We start from the raw sequence: 15,684 nt of genomic DNA, 5'->3' as shown, positions 1-15,684 counted from the left end.
GGGTGGGGGTGGAGGGTGGAGAAAGGAGAATGGGAATTGACTGCTAACGTGTAGTAAGTTTTCCTTGGTGGTGATGAAATGCTTTCAAATCAAAATTTGAAAGTGGTCACAGAACTCAGTAAATATACTAGAAACCACCGAAATGTATACTTTAAACAGGTGAACTTCATGGTATGTAAATTAGATCACAATAATGTTGTCAAAAGAAATGTTAGTGTGTTATTTCCCCTACTTACTTGTCAAAAATGATAATATTCTTTCATGGTCAGCAGCCCTCGTCATTAGCAATACTTTTTTTGGGTAAACATTGATGAACATGAAAGCATTTATTTCCCCTCTCACCCTCCACAAAGCTCTAATAATTAATCTTGTCCTTACTTGTAACCTGTCTGTCAAGTATGTGACTGCTGCGAAGTCAGAATTCCAGAGATAGCCGACCCTCCATTTATTAAGTATAATTTTTAGGCCAAACCTTCAAATCTGCCTCCATCTCTGATCTCTACCCTGTGTTCTCTTTCTTTTCCTTCCAAAACCTCACCACTGATGGCTCAGTGTTTCAAACCAGAGCTGATCCATGCAAGGCCTCTGTGGCTCCAAATTGCAAAGGGAACCAGAGCCATCGTTAATGGATACAAAACAAGAAAGACAAAAACTGATGGAAAAGAGAAAGATGGTGGCACATTCTCTCCTTTCTGGATGATGGTGGTGGAAATGAGGCAGCCTTAATTCCAAGAGTGGGCATTAAAATAAGAAATAGACCAGAACAGGGATACCAACTGAGAGAACTCAGAAAGATTATGGTTGGCGTTTAGGTATTGAGGAGAAAGTTTTCATGTTGGAGTCCTGGACTTGTTCCGCATGTTGTATAAGCAACTAAATCAATGGCAAAATTGTGTCCTTTGGATGGAGATCCCAATCCAGTTTCTAGATACTGAGAGCCTTGTTTTCCACTCAGCTTTTCTGCATGCCTACCTGAGCTGCCTGGAGATGAGTCACTCTGACAGAGCCCTGCCTCTGTTCTATGCCTTTGGTTCAACAAGGCCAGGGAGGATTTATGCATAGGTCAAGTGATCAATCATGGCGAATGGGGAGCTGGGGCTTAGTGGGTTTTAAGATGAGTTGGGGCTTAACTGGTTTTAAGTTGGGACTTAACTGGTTTTAACTGGTTTTAAGGAGGCCCTGAAATCTGGAAAGATACCAGTACCCTGGCTAGATCCAGTTCATCATTCAGAGATCACATCATGTAAGTCTTGATCTCTTTACCCAAGATTAATGTTTTCTTCCCTCTTTGACACTGATTTCCTCTTTTGTCTTGTTTCTTACTCTTCCTTCACCTTCCATCCTCTGCCCATGGCAGAATGGTTTATCTCCTTTCCACTTGCTCAGAAGGCAAATAATATGCCAAGCAGCGGGGTGAGAGTAGGCATGGGGTTTCAATTCTGCAAACACATTTTCATTGTCCTCCCACCTCCTTGAGGACCTGATCCTCACTCAGAGAGAGGAGAGAGAGAGAGAGAGAGAGAAGAGAAGAGAAGAGGGGAGAGGAGTGGAGAGGAGAGGAGAGGAGAGGAGAGGAGAGGAGAGGAGAGGAGAGCCTGTAGCACCAGGAAATCTGACCAGAATCCAAGAAGCCCAGTGACTTACTCTGGACATCTGCAACCAGACAAAGTTTGGATGCTTGCTTCAGAGTCCAGAAGGTGAAGGCAGAGCTTGCTAGATTTACTAAGAGTCCCTGGTAGGATTTGTTTGTGGATCTGAACATCCTTAAGGACCAGCCTGTGCCATTCTGATGAGCACCCACCTGTTCGATGATTACTCTTTAGCAAGCTGTCTCTGCAGGCAGATTAGTATTTGCCTTGTGATATACAAGGTTCCAAGAACCCCCCACCCTATCAAACAAAACAAAACAAAACAACCAACAATTGGAAAACTTGCTTGTGGTGGTGGTTGGATTTGTGTGGTTTGGCTTATTTGGTTTATAGCTCATGTGCAACAGAATTAAAATGGCTACATTAGAAGCAGCTGTGGTTTCAGCAAAGCAGAGTGAATGAGCCAGAAGATGGGGAAGAACTGAGAGGGGTGATGGCCAATGTGGCAAGGTGCGCTGCTGGGGGTGAGCCATGAATCCTGAGCAACCCTTCTCACCGTAAGCCTGAGTCTACTCAGCCACCCTCCATCCGAAGCACTTGGCTTCCCTGGGATTCTATGGATGTCACACAGGATGGGTCATGTGCTTGCAATGGAGCTGGCACTGGCCACGGAACTTGGGCTGTTTTCTCAAAGCTTCTTGTCAAAAATCACTTTCCATACAGAAGTGGAATTTTGGCTCTAAAATTATGTAAAGCCAGAAGCCTAGCCACAACAGAAAGTGCAGATGGAAACCTTTCACAATGTCATCTGTTTGGATGATATTATGAGGTGAACTGTATCCCCTTTCCCAAAAGAGATGGTAAAGTCCCCCTGTACCTCAGAATGTGACCTCATTTAGAAATAAGGTCACTGGAGATATATTAGGTAAGATGAGGTCATCCTGATAACAATGAGCCCTTAACCAATGATATGACTTGTGTTCTTATAAGAAGTAAAGAAGAGCCATGCATACTCCTGTAATGGCAGAGACTGAGCCAGGAATGGTGCAGCTTGCAAGCCAAGGAATGCTATGGATTGTGGATACCACCAGAAGCTCCCAAGAGGCAAGGAAGGATTCTTCTCAGATCTAGAGTCTGAGAGGCAACATGGCCCTATTGAAACCTTGATTACAGACTTTTAGCTTCCAGAAGTGTGAGAAAATAAATGTTGTTTTAAGCTATCCCATTGTGACACTGTGTTATGGAAACCCCAAGACACTAATACAGATGCTTTGTACCTGAATAGGTTGGTGTGTTTACACAGACATCTTTCTGTGACCAACTCATACTTCCTCTATGAACCAATTTAAAACTTGATAGTATTTTTAATTAGTTAAAATAGAATGTATAGGATTTTGTCAGGATATAGCATATTCCTATTCTAGTGCAGCATCTATGTTTGTTTGTTTTTTTTTGGGGAGAAAGTTGCTAATGTCCTATAAGAAGCCAGTGATGGCGTTCTGAGTTCACTGCTATGAGAGCTTGTTAATTTTTTATTAAAGGAGAACTCTAACCACTGGAAGATGCTTTAAGAATGATTAAAGAGATCTGGATACTGGACAAATGCAAAACCCACATGGGCAAATGGGGGCCAAAAACATACTTATGGTTTTGATACTTCCCCAGCAGAAGTGGAAGGCAGATGGAAGAGAGGTAGTCATAGAACCTCATCCTTCAATCTTCATTCTGGCTTTGATGTAACCTTTGGTATGTGTCCTCAGCAGAGCCACTAAAACCTCTCAGGGCTTCCATTTTCTTCAGGGGAAATTAGTTTCAGTTTACCAACCTATCCATGTAACATGGAGGACGGAAAAGTTAAATTAACTCAACTTCCACATCCTATGTCTTTAGAAAAAACTTTGTGCAGCCTCTAAAGCTTTTAATCCCTTGGCTCTATGTCCATAGTAGTCAAGACCATGAACATCTGCATACTCCAGGCTCCTGACTCCTTTTTTAAAGAATATATAGACTCCATATTCAGAAAGGTTGCCAACCCAAAAAGCATCTCCTGAGACCTGGAGAGATTACAAGATACATTGTTTTATTTTACTAATTTTTAAAAATGCAAATCCCAGGCATCAGGTTACTTTATTCCTACCCATTTCAGTACATATATCTAGCAATTATGACCATATTCTTACATAACCATAGTGTTATATCTAACATAATTAATAATAATTATTTAGTATCATCTAATATGGATCTGGTTGTATTTTTGCAATTCAAAATAAGGAAGAGATTAATGGAATTAGTCTGTAAATTCTTGAGTTAGAAGGAACCTCAGATAAGCAACTGCTATTAAGACCCATTCAAGACAGAAGTGTACATGTCCTGTTTTTATATATCAAGGAATGTTGGTACATAATAAGTGACTTTGGTGACCACTTGGCTCAACTTTTCACCTGACAGATGGCAACACTGAAGCCCTGAAAAGTCATGTCACATGCATAGTTATATGGCAAGTTAGAGACCAAGTAGAACTGTACCCATTCCTCTGATCCCCCTCCCATAGCAGACTGTCTCGCTACGAATGGAGATGCTACAGGATTTCTTAGTAGGCAAATATTTTATTTAATTCTGAAGTTACTGCCTTGGGTTCACTAAACTTCCAGTTAACTGCATTTTAATCTTGTTTCTTCTGTGGCAATAGAGTCCAATTAGCCTGAATTTTCTTTCTTTCTTTCTTTTTTTTAAGATTTATTTATTTATTTGAGAGAGAGAGAGAGAGAGAGGGAGGGAGAGAGGGAGAGAAAGGAAGCATGTGAGATATTGTGGAGAGGCAGAAGGAGAGGGAGAGAAAGTATCTCAAGCAGACTCCATACTGAGTGTAGGGCCCCATGCGGGGCTAGATCTCACAACTCTGAGAAATCAAGATGCTTACCCAACTCAAGATGCTTACCCAACTGAGCCACCCACGTGCCCCCTGAATTTTCTGTCTACTAATCTGGCATGCCTTTGGGGACCATCACTTAATTGTATGTTAGGCTTTTTCTATGAGATTGAGCAGCCCTGAGTCTGATCCCTTGCTCACAAAGCTTGCTTTCTCTCCTTACAGGCTGTGCACCAGCAGCTGAGGGTCTCTGAACTGCCAAAGCACAAAGTTGATAGAAGCACAAAAAGGCCTTGCTCCAATGAGCTCACACTCTCATTTTTGCCAAATAGTTATAAGAACATGCCATCAAAATAGATTGTGCTCAGACACAGGCCTTAAGAGTCTATCAGACTATCTTTTTGAAAAACAAACCACAAAACTCTTCACATTTGAGGATGGAAAAGATACCAGGAAGCTGAGACAGAGATGAAATTGGATGAGCTCTGGAAACGTTCTGATGAGTACTTTCTCCTTGGATTATCACACAAAGATCTGGTGCCATGGAGAGTTTATTGCTTTCAAATGCTTCTGGAGAACAAGGTGGTGAATAAGTTAGAAAATCCTCAGGGTCCAAAGTTGTATCTGAATAAATTAAAACACCAAGTTACAAAGTTGAAGATTAAACTGACAACCAAAAATCAGTGGATAAATCAATTATTTTGACTACAGGATGCCAAAATGCCAGTCTGACTGCTGTTTACACAGAAGTCAGCAACTACCCTTCTGGTTGCCTTCTGGCAATAAATTCCAGCACGACCTCAATTAACTGAGATTTAATTCAATTAACTGAAAAAAAAAGTGCTTTCTGTCACACTCTGCTTTTTGATGAAAAGAAAAGTGGTAAGACAGCAGCAAGCCAGTATTAGGGGTTTATTAATACAGACTCCTAAAATCTGTTGCACATTGGAATTACCAGAAAACCTTAAAACATACTGATTCCTAGCTTCCTTGTCACCAAACATTCTGATTTAATGGAGGGACCACCTGAACATTAGAATTCTAATGTGCGATGAAGTTGAAGAACCATTGTCTAAGGTACTTCTTTGAGGCTGGGGTGACATATCCTAGTCACCTGAACTACGTATTTAACCTTGGGTCAAGGAACATTTTGTTTTCCTTTGAATCTATTGATCCAAAGAAGAACAATCCATTTAAGCCTACACAAAGAAAAAATATATAATTTAATATGGCTTAGAGTTTTGTGTTTTTTTTCCTTAGAGTTCTATTCTGCTGCTTTTAAAATTTAGAATTAGGGGGATCCCTGGGTGGCTCAGTGGTTTAGCACCTGCCTTTGGCCCAGGGCGCGATCCTGGAGTCCTGGGATCGAGTCCCGTGTCGGGCTCCCTGCATGGAGCCTGCTTCTCCCTCTGCCTGTGTCTCTGCATCTTTCTCTCTCTCTGTGTCTAACGTGAATAAATAAATAAAATCTTTAAAAAAATAAATAAAAAATAAAAAAATAAAATTTCAAATTAGGAAACAAATACTTATTTACTATCTGGTCAGAAAAATAAACTAATTCTATCCTGGTGAAATCAGCTAAGGAAAAGCAAAAGGCAGGAGAAGAAACACAAAAGGAGGCCCAGAGGCCCAGAGGGCAAATCAAAGCTCAGAGTTGCTTGCTGTAGGGCCCCTGGCCTTCCTCAGCTCCTGCATGCGGGGTTTCTGGCTGTCTTGTCCCACAAGCCTCTCAGCAGAGTTCTCGAGTGGACTGGCTTCTGCTGAAAAAGGAGGAGAATAAAAGCAACAACAGGAGACATAGAGCCATGCTTCTGCTGATCTGTTCCATTTTATTGGTTCATTTCTGTTCCTTCTGTGCTTGCTCTGCCTTGATTAGGTTGAGGCCTTGAGCCCTGACCCTCCTTCCTTGTCCTGTATCACCTTTCCTACTCGACTCCAGGAACCCCCATCGCAGGCTTCTGCATCTGGGCCTGTCCTCGCTGGAACCTGCCTTCTGCTTGAGAGAGACTCTGTGCTCTGTCTGCTTTCCAGATGGCCTTGCGGCTTCTCTAGCCAGAACCTAATTCCTGGGTTTTCTCATCATCTTTGTCAGACCACAGTGCCTGCCAAACCAGTGCCTGTTCTGAGGGAGCCTTCCCTGGATGGCCATATTTTGTACTGGATGCTGCTCCCTACCAGCCTTCTCCATGTCCCTGTGGTCTGACCAGGGCCCCAGGGCAGCTAGCACGGAGTTTAATATGTCAGGGGCCTAGGGGGGTGTCTGGGGTGAAAAGCTCTGCCTGAAGAGAGGAGAGCAGTGATCATCAGACTCCTCATCTTGGGAATTTGAACTGGGAAATGTTAACAACAAAAAGAAAGCAGCAGGGAGAGTAGAAGTTGAGAAGCTATAAAGTAGAAAGACAGCAGAGTAGCCATGATTCTAGAGTAAACTGAAACCACCAGCAACTGGTAAAACAGTGAAGGAGAAGAACTCAGAGGTAGAGAAATAATAGACAGTTAACAGAGGAAGACACCTTCTGAGAATCCGATGAAAGCCATGTGGCACCCTTTCCCAAATGTTGCATCCCAAAAGAGAAATAAATAAATATGACAACTATATGTCATAAATATATGACATGTATGTATATATAGTAAATATTTTTGAGAGTTTATGGATTTCTTGAGGTCCTTGAACCTCCTTAGGATTCACAGAAGCCAGTTTAAGAGCCCGCAGGGTACAAGGCCAAGAAGTCAGTTGGTTGTGGGAATAGAGGCAAGTGGATCAGCAGGAAGATCTCCAGAGCAGAGTTTCTCAATCTTGGCACTATTGACATTTTGGGTTGGATATTTGTTGCTGTGGGGCTGTCCTGTGCTTTGCAGGATGTTTCCTGACCTCTACTTGCTAGATGCCAGTACTAACTGCCTAGTGGTGACAGTAAGGAATGTTTCCAGATATTGCCAAACACCCCTGGGGGACAGAACTGCCTCCGGTTGAAAGCCACTGCCCTGGAAGTTCACCGATTCATGAGAAAGGCAACATTAGAGTGAAGACCTATGAATACCAACTGGAGAGATCATTGGAACTCAAATTGGATCTAGTTTCCCGTCCTTGAGAGACCCAGTTCTTATTAGACTCCTGTCTCTGTTTCTGACTGGCTCACCCTGTACCTTGCTGGCTTCCACTGCAATGGCCAATCCACAGAAGCCCATTCTTCACCGTGGTTCTCAAACTTCAGTGTACATCAGAATCACCTAGAAGGCTTGTTAGAACACAGATAGCTAAATGGGTACCCTACAGTTTCTGATTCATAGGTTTGGGATAGGCCTTGAGAGTTTACATTTCTATTAATTTCTCAGGGGATGGTGATGCTGCTGGTCCAAGGTCAACGCTTTGAAAACTACTGCCTTACAGGAAAAAAAAAAAAAAAAAAAAAACACGTGCTTAAAACTCTTCCTTGGGCTCTGATAGAGCCATTTGGGAGGAAGGAGACAGATTGAAAAGAAAAAGTGACATCATATCAATGGCTGTGAGTCAGTGTTGTTCAGTACCTGGGAGTCCTGATCCAAGGTACCATCTGCAAGCATTTACTGACAATGTGAACTTGCTCTGAGGTGCGCTTAACACTTTTTAAAAAATCCTCACCAGGACTTCGCGCTAACAAGAGCTATTACTGTCCTTGTTTTATTCATAAAGAAAATGAGGCTGGCAGGTTAGTAGAAATTGGTCTAAAGACACACGAATTTTAAGGGACTAAGCTATAATTTGAACCTAGACCTGTTAAATAAAAAGCCTGAACTTCCGCCACTTTGTGAGACTTTTGAAAAGCTGCATTAACTTTCTTTTCTTAATGGAAAATCTGTATGGGATCTCAAAGTATAGATAAGAGGAGCTGAAAGAAGATAAGAAAGTGCATGGGACCAGTCCCATCCATTCAGCCTCCTGTTTGCACCAAAAGGCGCCTTTGGAGCTCCAGCACCAGCATAGTTCTAGGACTCTTAGAAATCCAGTAAGAAAACCATTGTCTCCCACACTTTTGTCCTCCCACTGGTTCATGTATTTTAAAACAACCTCCTTCACCAAGGATGCAGTTATCTGATTCATCTACATGTTTACATGCATATCATGAAAGGTGATTCTCTGACTTCAAAGAAGTGTACACTCTTCAATAACAAGACAAGAGAAGAGACACAGAAATGATGACTGAATTGTAACAGGTCCTTTAATGGAAAGACACATTCCTTTTTAGTGGGAGCCAACCAGTAGGAAATATTATGAAATATTAAAGTGTTAAAATATTAAAACGTTTAATCCCATTTTACAAGTGAAAATATTTGCACACACATATATACACGCATTTACAGAGCTCTCCGTGGCTATGCGCTCCACCCCAACATCATCCTGTACCTCGTTCATTATAATGCTCGCTATATTGTATATTCAATTTTCTCTTTAGTGCTCCCTGTCCTCGCCATCCCCAGAGAGCTCCCACCTGTGTGACTGGGCACTGTTTAGCGCTTTGTGGTTACTCAGTAACAATTCATGGCCTGTACTTGAACTTAGGAAGTAGGCAATTCTCTAATATTTAGTGTTAATGCTGGATGTGCTTATGTGCAAGTGATTTTTGGAGACTTATACCAACCTATGGGAATCTATTCAGAAATGAACATGCTGGGGAAAAAAATCTAGAAAAATAGACATCTTTCATAGAGATTAGCATATGCGGTTTCAGGAACAGGGCTGCTAGAAGACTAGATTGAACCGGGCATCACAGAATTTAAGATTTCTGAAATACATTTTTCAGGGGAGTTTACACATGGCTGTACCAAGTATACCTGGGGTTTTAGTGGAAATCATCAAGGAATCTGGGACAGGTGGCTGAAGTTACATTGGATCCTTAGAAAATAAGGAGAGACAGATGCTGGTATTAGCTAATGACATGTCTTAGAGCCAAGATAAGGGAGAAGGTTGTAGAATTATCTAGTACATTTAATAGTGAGAATATTTGGGTAATTAAAGAAACAGTCTAGATTTCCAGTATGGGCAGAGCCATTCCTGAAAGCACCAATTATTTGCCCCACACTCTTTTTTTATTAATTAATTAATCAATTAATTAATTTTGCTCCACACTTTTCAAAGAAATTTAAGAGGCAATTACCTGAAAGCCTTCTGTACATTTTTTTAAATTAAATTAAATTATTTTTTTTTGGAGTTCAATTTACCAACATATAGCATATCATCCAGTGCTCATCCCGTCAAATGCCTTCTGTACATTCTGAATGCTAAGCAAGAAACAGCTGTAAAATTTGGCTCCAGAGTAAGTTCTAAATTCTTTGGAGCATGATGTCTGTTTACTTGTGCAAATTAGGAATACACAGGGAGCTTAAAGCAATGGTGTGTTATGGTAGTGGAGTTGGCAGAATGTTAAATCACAAAGTCAGTTTAAGGTAGTGTTTACAAACCAAACTGTTCGGTTTTGAATCTTGATGCCACCACTTACCCACTGCGTAGCATCAAGTGAATTACTTAACTTCTCTGTGTTTAAGTTTCCTCATCTATAAGCCGGAGTGATGGGAGTTCCCACCCCGTAGGGCCATTACGAGCATTGTCATATTGTCATGCAATTCAGGTGAAGTGCTTCGAAGATTGCCTGGGACATAATTTCACTCAATAAATACCAACTATCATAATTAGGTGCATTTTAGCAGAGCTTCTGTAAATGATTAGTTTAATCTCACAAGGCTAAAGACAACAGAATAAAAAAGACAACATATGTAATGATTATTCGAATTGCTGATTTATCAGGGGTTGGTAGCTTTTTCTGTAAAGGGCCAGAAAGTAAATATTTCCAGCTTTGCTGAAAAACATAGTGCCTCTGTTGCAATTATAAAGACCTGTTGTTATAGTATGAAGATAGCCATAGACACTGTGAAAAAAAAATAGGTATGGCTGTGCTGTAAAAACACTTTATTTATAAAAACAGAACTAAAATTTTCTTTATAAATACAGATGGCAGGTGGGATTTGCCAACCTCTGACTAAGATAATTGTATATTGCTTCTGTCCAGGCAGAGCTATGTTTTAGAAACAAGAGGTAAATATTCTGTTTTCTGCCTGAAATTCTTTTCCTCCCCTTTTTTGCAGGATTGGCTCCACCTCTAACACACACATTCGTATACACTTCATTTGTCTTCTTTATAGCACATATCACAAGTTCTAATATCTGGTATATTTGTTTGTCTATTTACATGTTTTTACTCTACTAAGAGCCAAATGTAAACTCAAGGAGGGTAGCACCCTTAATTCCCAGTACCTACAACAAGTGATAGATCCACAGCAGTAGGTCAATAGATATTTGTTAAATGAATAAGTGGAAGAATTACTGACCACAAGGACTAAAACATTCTGATAGGTTAGATACACATAAATAAAGCTCTACTCTCAGTAAAACACACTTATGTGTCCACTTCTTTCTAAGTCTATAAATAGGGCTTTCTCTCCAAAATCCATGGGCCCAATCATGCTGTTTTTTCCAGCTTATCGATTTACTCATGGCTGTCCATTGAAATATGTGTTCTGGAGAGCTTTTGAGTTCTTGCATTCATTATGAATCCACTTTTATTTAAAATATCCATTTCATGTTCTCTTTTGTCTTTATATGATGTCACAGATTTTGGAAAGGTTTGGGAAACCAACAAACCCAACAGTGCCTGAATCAAGATGGTTCCATTTTCTCCACTATTCTATTAGACATAGTAGAGGTTTAGCATAGTACCAGGCACATAGTAGGTGCTTAAATTATATTTGTAAATCAACAAATGAAGGAGTCTTCACTGAGTTATTTTAGAACATTCTACAGTAAGAGTATGAACAGAAGGGGCTATTCTAAAATCACTGGTCAAATGAAAAATATACTATGTGTGTTGTGTGGGCACCAGCAAGGGTGAATGGGAGGAAGATAAAATCAAATTTTGAGGTAATTTGCCTTTGATTTTTGCAGCATTTTATAAAAGATGGAGTTCCACGAATAAAAAAAAAAGAGCAATGGGAACACTGTGTCTCTCAAATCATCATATGCATATTATTTACCAGCATGGTGTGGCAAGTAATGACTATATTAGGAGAACAGTGCTCATCCCTTTTGCATTCATGATAAAATATCGGCCCTGGCAAATCACCCAGGAATGATTATCATAGGCTGTGGAAGTCTGGTTCACACATCAGCCTGCTCCAGCAGGTACTGAAAATTGATTTCCTAAACGTTATGCTGTTAACAGAGCACAGACTCTTTCTGACTGCACAGAAATGCCTCCTTTTTTTTTTTTTTCCCCTAACACCTATTGCTGGAGCATTCAGTTGCCCTGTGGGTGATTTTTGGAAAAACAAAATAAAGACAAGAAGAGAAATGTTGTTCTTCAGGGTCTGCAACTCCATTTGATGGAATCATGGCAAGAAAAGTGGACAGCACCTAGTTTATGTCAACTACACAGTAAATGACTGCCTTCCTTCCTGTTAAAGGAACAAGTAGGTCTCTACTTGACAAAGTTCTTAGAACTTTCGGGTTGGATGAATCTTTGAGGATTTCCCATTTTTACAGGATTGCACCCTGTAGGAATCTTTCTGTGGTACGCTCTATATTAGAAGGTTTTTTGAACTCTGCTTGAGCATTTCTATCACTTCCTCTATGCATCTATTATTCTACTTGGCACACACCATTATTGTCGCATTAGTGCAACTCAGAGAGAATGTGCTTCCCTTGCCCACTAAAGGCATCTTGAAGATAGAGATCTTACTTCACCTCTGTATCTCCAAAACATCGCGGAGTGCCTGGCTCATGGTACGTTCATAACAAATGTTTGCTGACGAATGAAACAATAAACAAAAGCTTAATATCACATGAAACAAAATTAATTTCTCTTTACTTAGAAGCATCTTTATAAAATCTGTAAAACATTTAAGAAATAGCCTACATTTCTATTGATCAATTAATGTCTAAGACAATTGGAGTTAGGATAAGGAGAATAAACAGGTAAGCACCACTCCTCACGGATACTTGACATGTATTTTTTTTTAAAACATTTTATTTATTTACTGGAAAGCAAATGAAAGAGAGAGAGCACAGAGGGAGAGGGAGAAGCAGACTCCTTGCTGAGCAGGGAACCTGACACGGGGCTCGATTCCTGGACCCGAACCTGGGATCATGACCTGAGCTGAAGGTGGTCCCTTAACTGACTGAGTCACCCAGGTGCTCCAATACTTGACATATTTTTTTAAATTTATTTATTTATTTATTTATTTAACATATTTTTTAAAAAATTATTTTATTGTATAAGAACACTTCACATGACATCTACCATCTTAAAAATTCTAAGTGTACAGTATGTTAGTTGACTACAGGTACAATGCTGTAGAGCAGACCTGTAGAAGCTATTAATTTAACTAAAACTTTACGCCCATTGATTATTAAGTCCCCAGTCCTCCCCTTCTCAGGCCCTGGCAACTGTCATTCCATTTCTTGATTCTGTGAATTTGACTATTTTAGATAAACAGAATCGTGTAGCATTTGTCTTTCTGTGACTGCCTTATTTCATTAGCATAATGTCTTCAAAGTTTATCAATGTCACATATTACAGAATTTTCTTTTTTTAAAAGGCTGATTAGAAAAAAAATAAAAAAATAAAAGGCTTAATAGTATTCCATTATACGTATATACTATATTTTTTATCCATTCATCTGTTAATGGACATTTAGTTTGTTTGCGTATCTTAGTTATTGTGAACCGTGCTGCAATAATATGGAAGTGCTAATATGTCTTCGAGATCCTGATGTCCATTCTTTTGGATATATACTCAGAAGTGGGATTGCTGAATCGTATGATAATTCCATTCTTAGTTTTTTGAGAAATCTCTATAATGTTTTTCATAACAGCTGCACATTTTGCCTTCCCACCAACAGCATGCGAGGGTCCCATGTCATCCTACATAACTTTTGTTTTTTTGGTAGTTTTTTGTTTGTTTGTTTTTGTGTTTTGTTAATAGCCATGCTGACAGGTGTGACATGCCATATCCCTGTGGGTTTTTTTTTTTTTTGAGAGATTTTATTTATTTATTCATGAGACACACACACACACACACACACACACACACACACACACACAGAGGCAGAGACACAGACAGAGGGAGAAGCAGTCTCCTTGCAGGAAGCCCAATGCAGGACTTGATCCTTGAACCCTGGATCATGCCCCAAGCCCAAGGCCAACGCTCAATCGCTGAGCCACCCAGGTGTCCCTCCCTGACTGATTTTGATTTACACTTCCCTGACTACTAGTAATGATGAGCATTTTTTCCCATATCTTTTGGCAATCTATATGTCTTCATTTGGAGAAATGTCTATTGAAATCCTCAGCCCATTTTAAAATTTGGGTTATTAGTTTTTTTTGTTTGTTTTGGAAGGTTTTTTTTTTTTTAAATCAAGTTGTAGGAGTTCTGTCCAAATTTTGCATATTAACTTCTTATTAGATATATGGTTTCAAATATTTTCTCCTGTTTAATAGGCTGCTTTGTCATTCTGTTTATTGATTCCTTTGCTGTGCAGAAGAGTTTAGTTTGATGCAGCATCACTTGTTTATTTTTATTTTTGTTACATGTGCTTTTGGTGTCCTATCCATGAAATCTGACAATACCAATGTCATGAAGCTTTTCATTTGTGTTCTTCTAGTTTTACAGTTTCAGGTTTTACATTTAATACTTTAAACTATTTTGAGTTGATTTTTATATTTGTTGTAAGATAAGGGTCCAATTTCATTTTTTCCCATGTGGATCCCAGTTGTGCAAGGGCCATTTGTTGAAGAGATTATTTTTCTGATTGAATATTCTTAGAATCCTTCTTGAAGATTGGTTGACCATATATACTTGGATTTACTTCTGGTTTTTCTATTCAGTTCTATTGGTCATTATGTCTTTTTATGTCAGTATCATACTGTTTTGATTATTGGGAGTTTTGTAATGTATCATGAAATCAGGAAGTGTGATATCTTCAGCTTTGTTTTTCTTCTTCAAGATTGATTTCACTATTCATGGTCTTTTGTGGTTCCACAGGAATTGTAGAACTGTTTGTTCTATTTCTCTAAAATTGTTATTGCAGTTTTGACAGGGATTGCATCAAATCTGTAGATTGCCTTTGGCAGTACGGACATTTTAAACAATATTAAATCTTCTAATACATGAAAATGGGATATGTTTCCATTTGTTTGTGAGTTCTTTGATTTTTTTCACATCAATGTTTTGTAGTTTCTAATATACATGTCTCTCACCTTCTTGGTTATTTATTCCTAAGTATTTTATTTTTGGGGGTGCTATTGTAAATGGGATTGTTTTCCTAATTTCCTTCTTAGATAGTTTGTTGTCTGTGTATAGAAATGTAATTGATTTTTGTATGTTTATTTTGTATCTTGCAACTGTACTGAACTCATTTATTAGTTCTAACAGCAACTTTATGGAGTCTTTAGGGTTTCCTATATGTAAGATCATGTCATTTGCAAACAGGGACATTTTTACTTCTTTCTTTCCAGTTTGGATGGCTTTTATTACTTTTCCTCGCCTAACTGTTCTGCCTAGGACTTCTAGTACTATGTTGAATAGAAGTGGTGAGAGTAGGCATCCTTGTGTTTCTCCTGATCTTGGAGTAAAAGCTTTCTTTTTTTCTTTTCTTTCTTTCTTTTTTTTTTTTTTTTTTACCTTTGAATATGATGTTAGCTATGGGCTTTTCACATATAGCTTTAATTATGTTGAGATATTTCCTTCTATTCCTAGTTTGTTGAGAGTTTTTATCACGAGAGGATGCTGAATTTTGTCAAATGCTTTTCCTGCATGTACTGAGATAATCATGTAATTTTAATCCTTTATTCTGTTAATGTAATGTATCACATTAACTAATTTGCATATATTGAGTCACCTTTGCACTCCAGCAATAAGTCCCACTTGGTCACAGTGTATGATTTCTCAGTGTGTTATGGGTTTTGGTTTGTTAGTATTTTGTTGAAGATTTTTACTTCTGCATTCATTAGGGATATTGGTCTGTAATATTTTTTTCTTGTGGTGTTTTTGGGTGGCTTTGGTATCAGGGTAATGCTAGCCTCCTAACATGAGCTTGGAAGTTTTCTTTTTAATTTTTTAGAAGAGTGTGAGAAGAATTGGCATTCATTCTTTAAATGTTTGGTAGAACTCACCAGTGAAGTCAGCAATCCTGGAC

At 39.1% G+C, this 15,684-nt stretch overlaps 1 protein-coding gene across 8 annotated transcripts in view; it reads right to left on the bottom strand.

Moving 5' to 3' along the window:
* Positions 1-15,684, bottom strand: part of PRLR (prolactin receptor) — a 174,819-nt gene that overhangs the window by 67,677 nt on the left and 91,458 nt on the right. The window lies entirely within an intron of this gene.

The sequence above is a fragment of the Canis aureus genome, chromosome 4, assembly GCF_053574225.1.
Source record: "Canis aureus isolate CA01 chromosome 4, VMU_Caureus_v.1.0, whole genome shotgun sequence".
In the NCBI taxonomy this organism is placed as follows: Eukaryota; Metazoa; Chordata; class Mammalia; order Carnivora; family Canidae; genus Canis; species Canis aureus.
The sequence above is the reverse complement of the archived record's forward strand: the minus strand, read 5'-3'. Positions and strand labels throughout refer to the sequence as shown.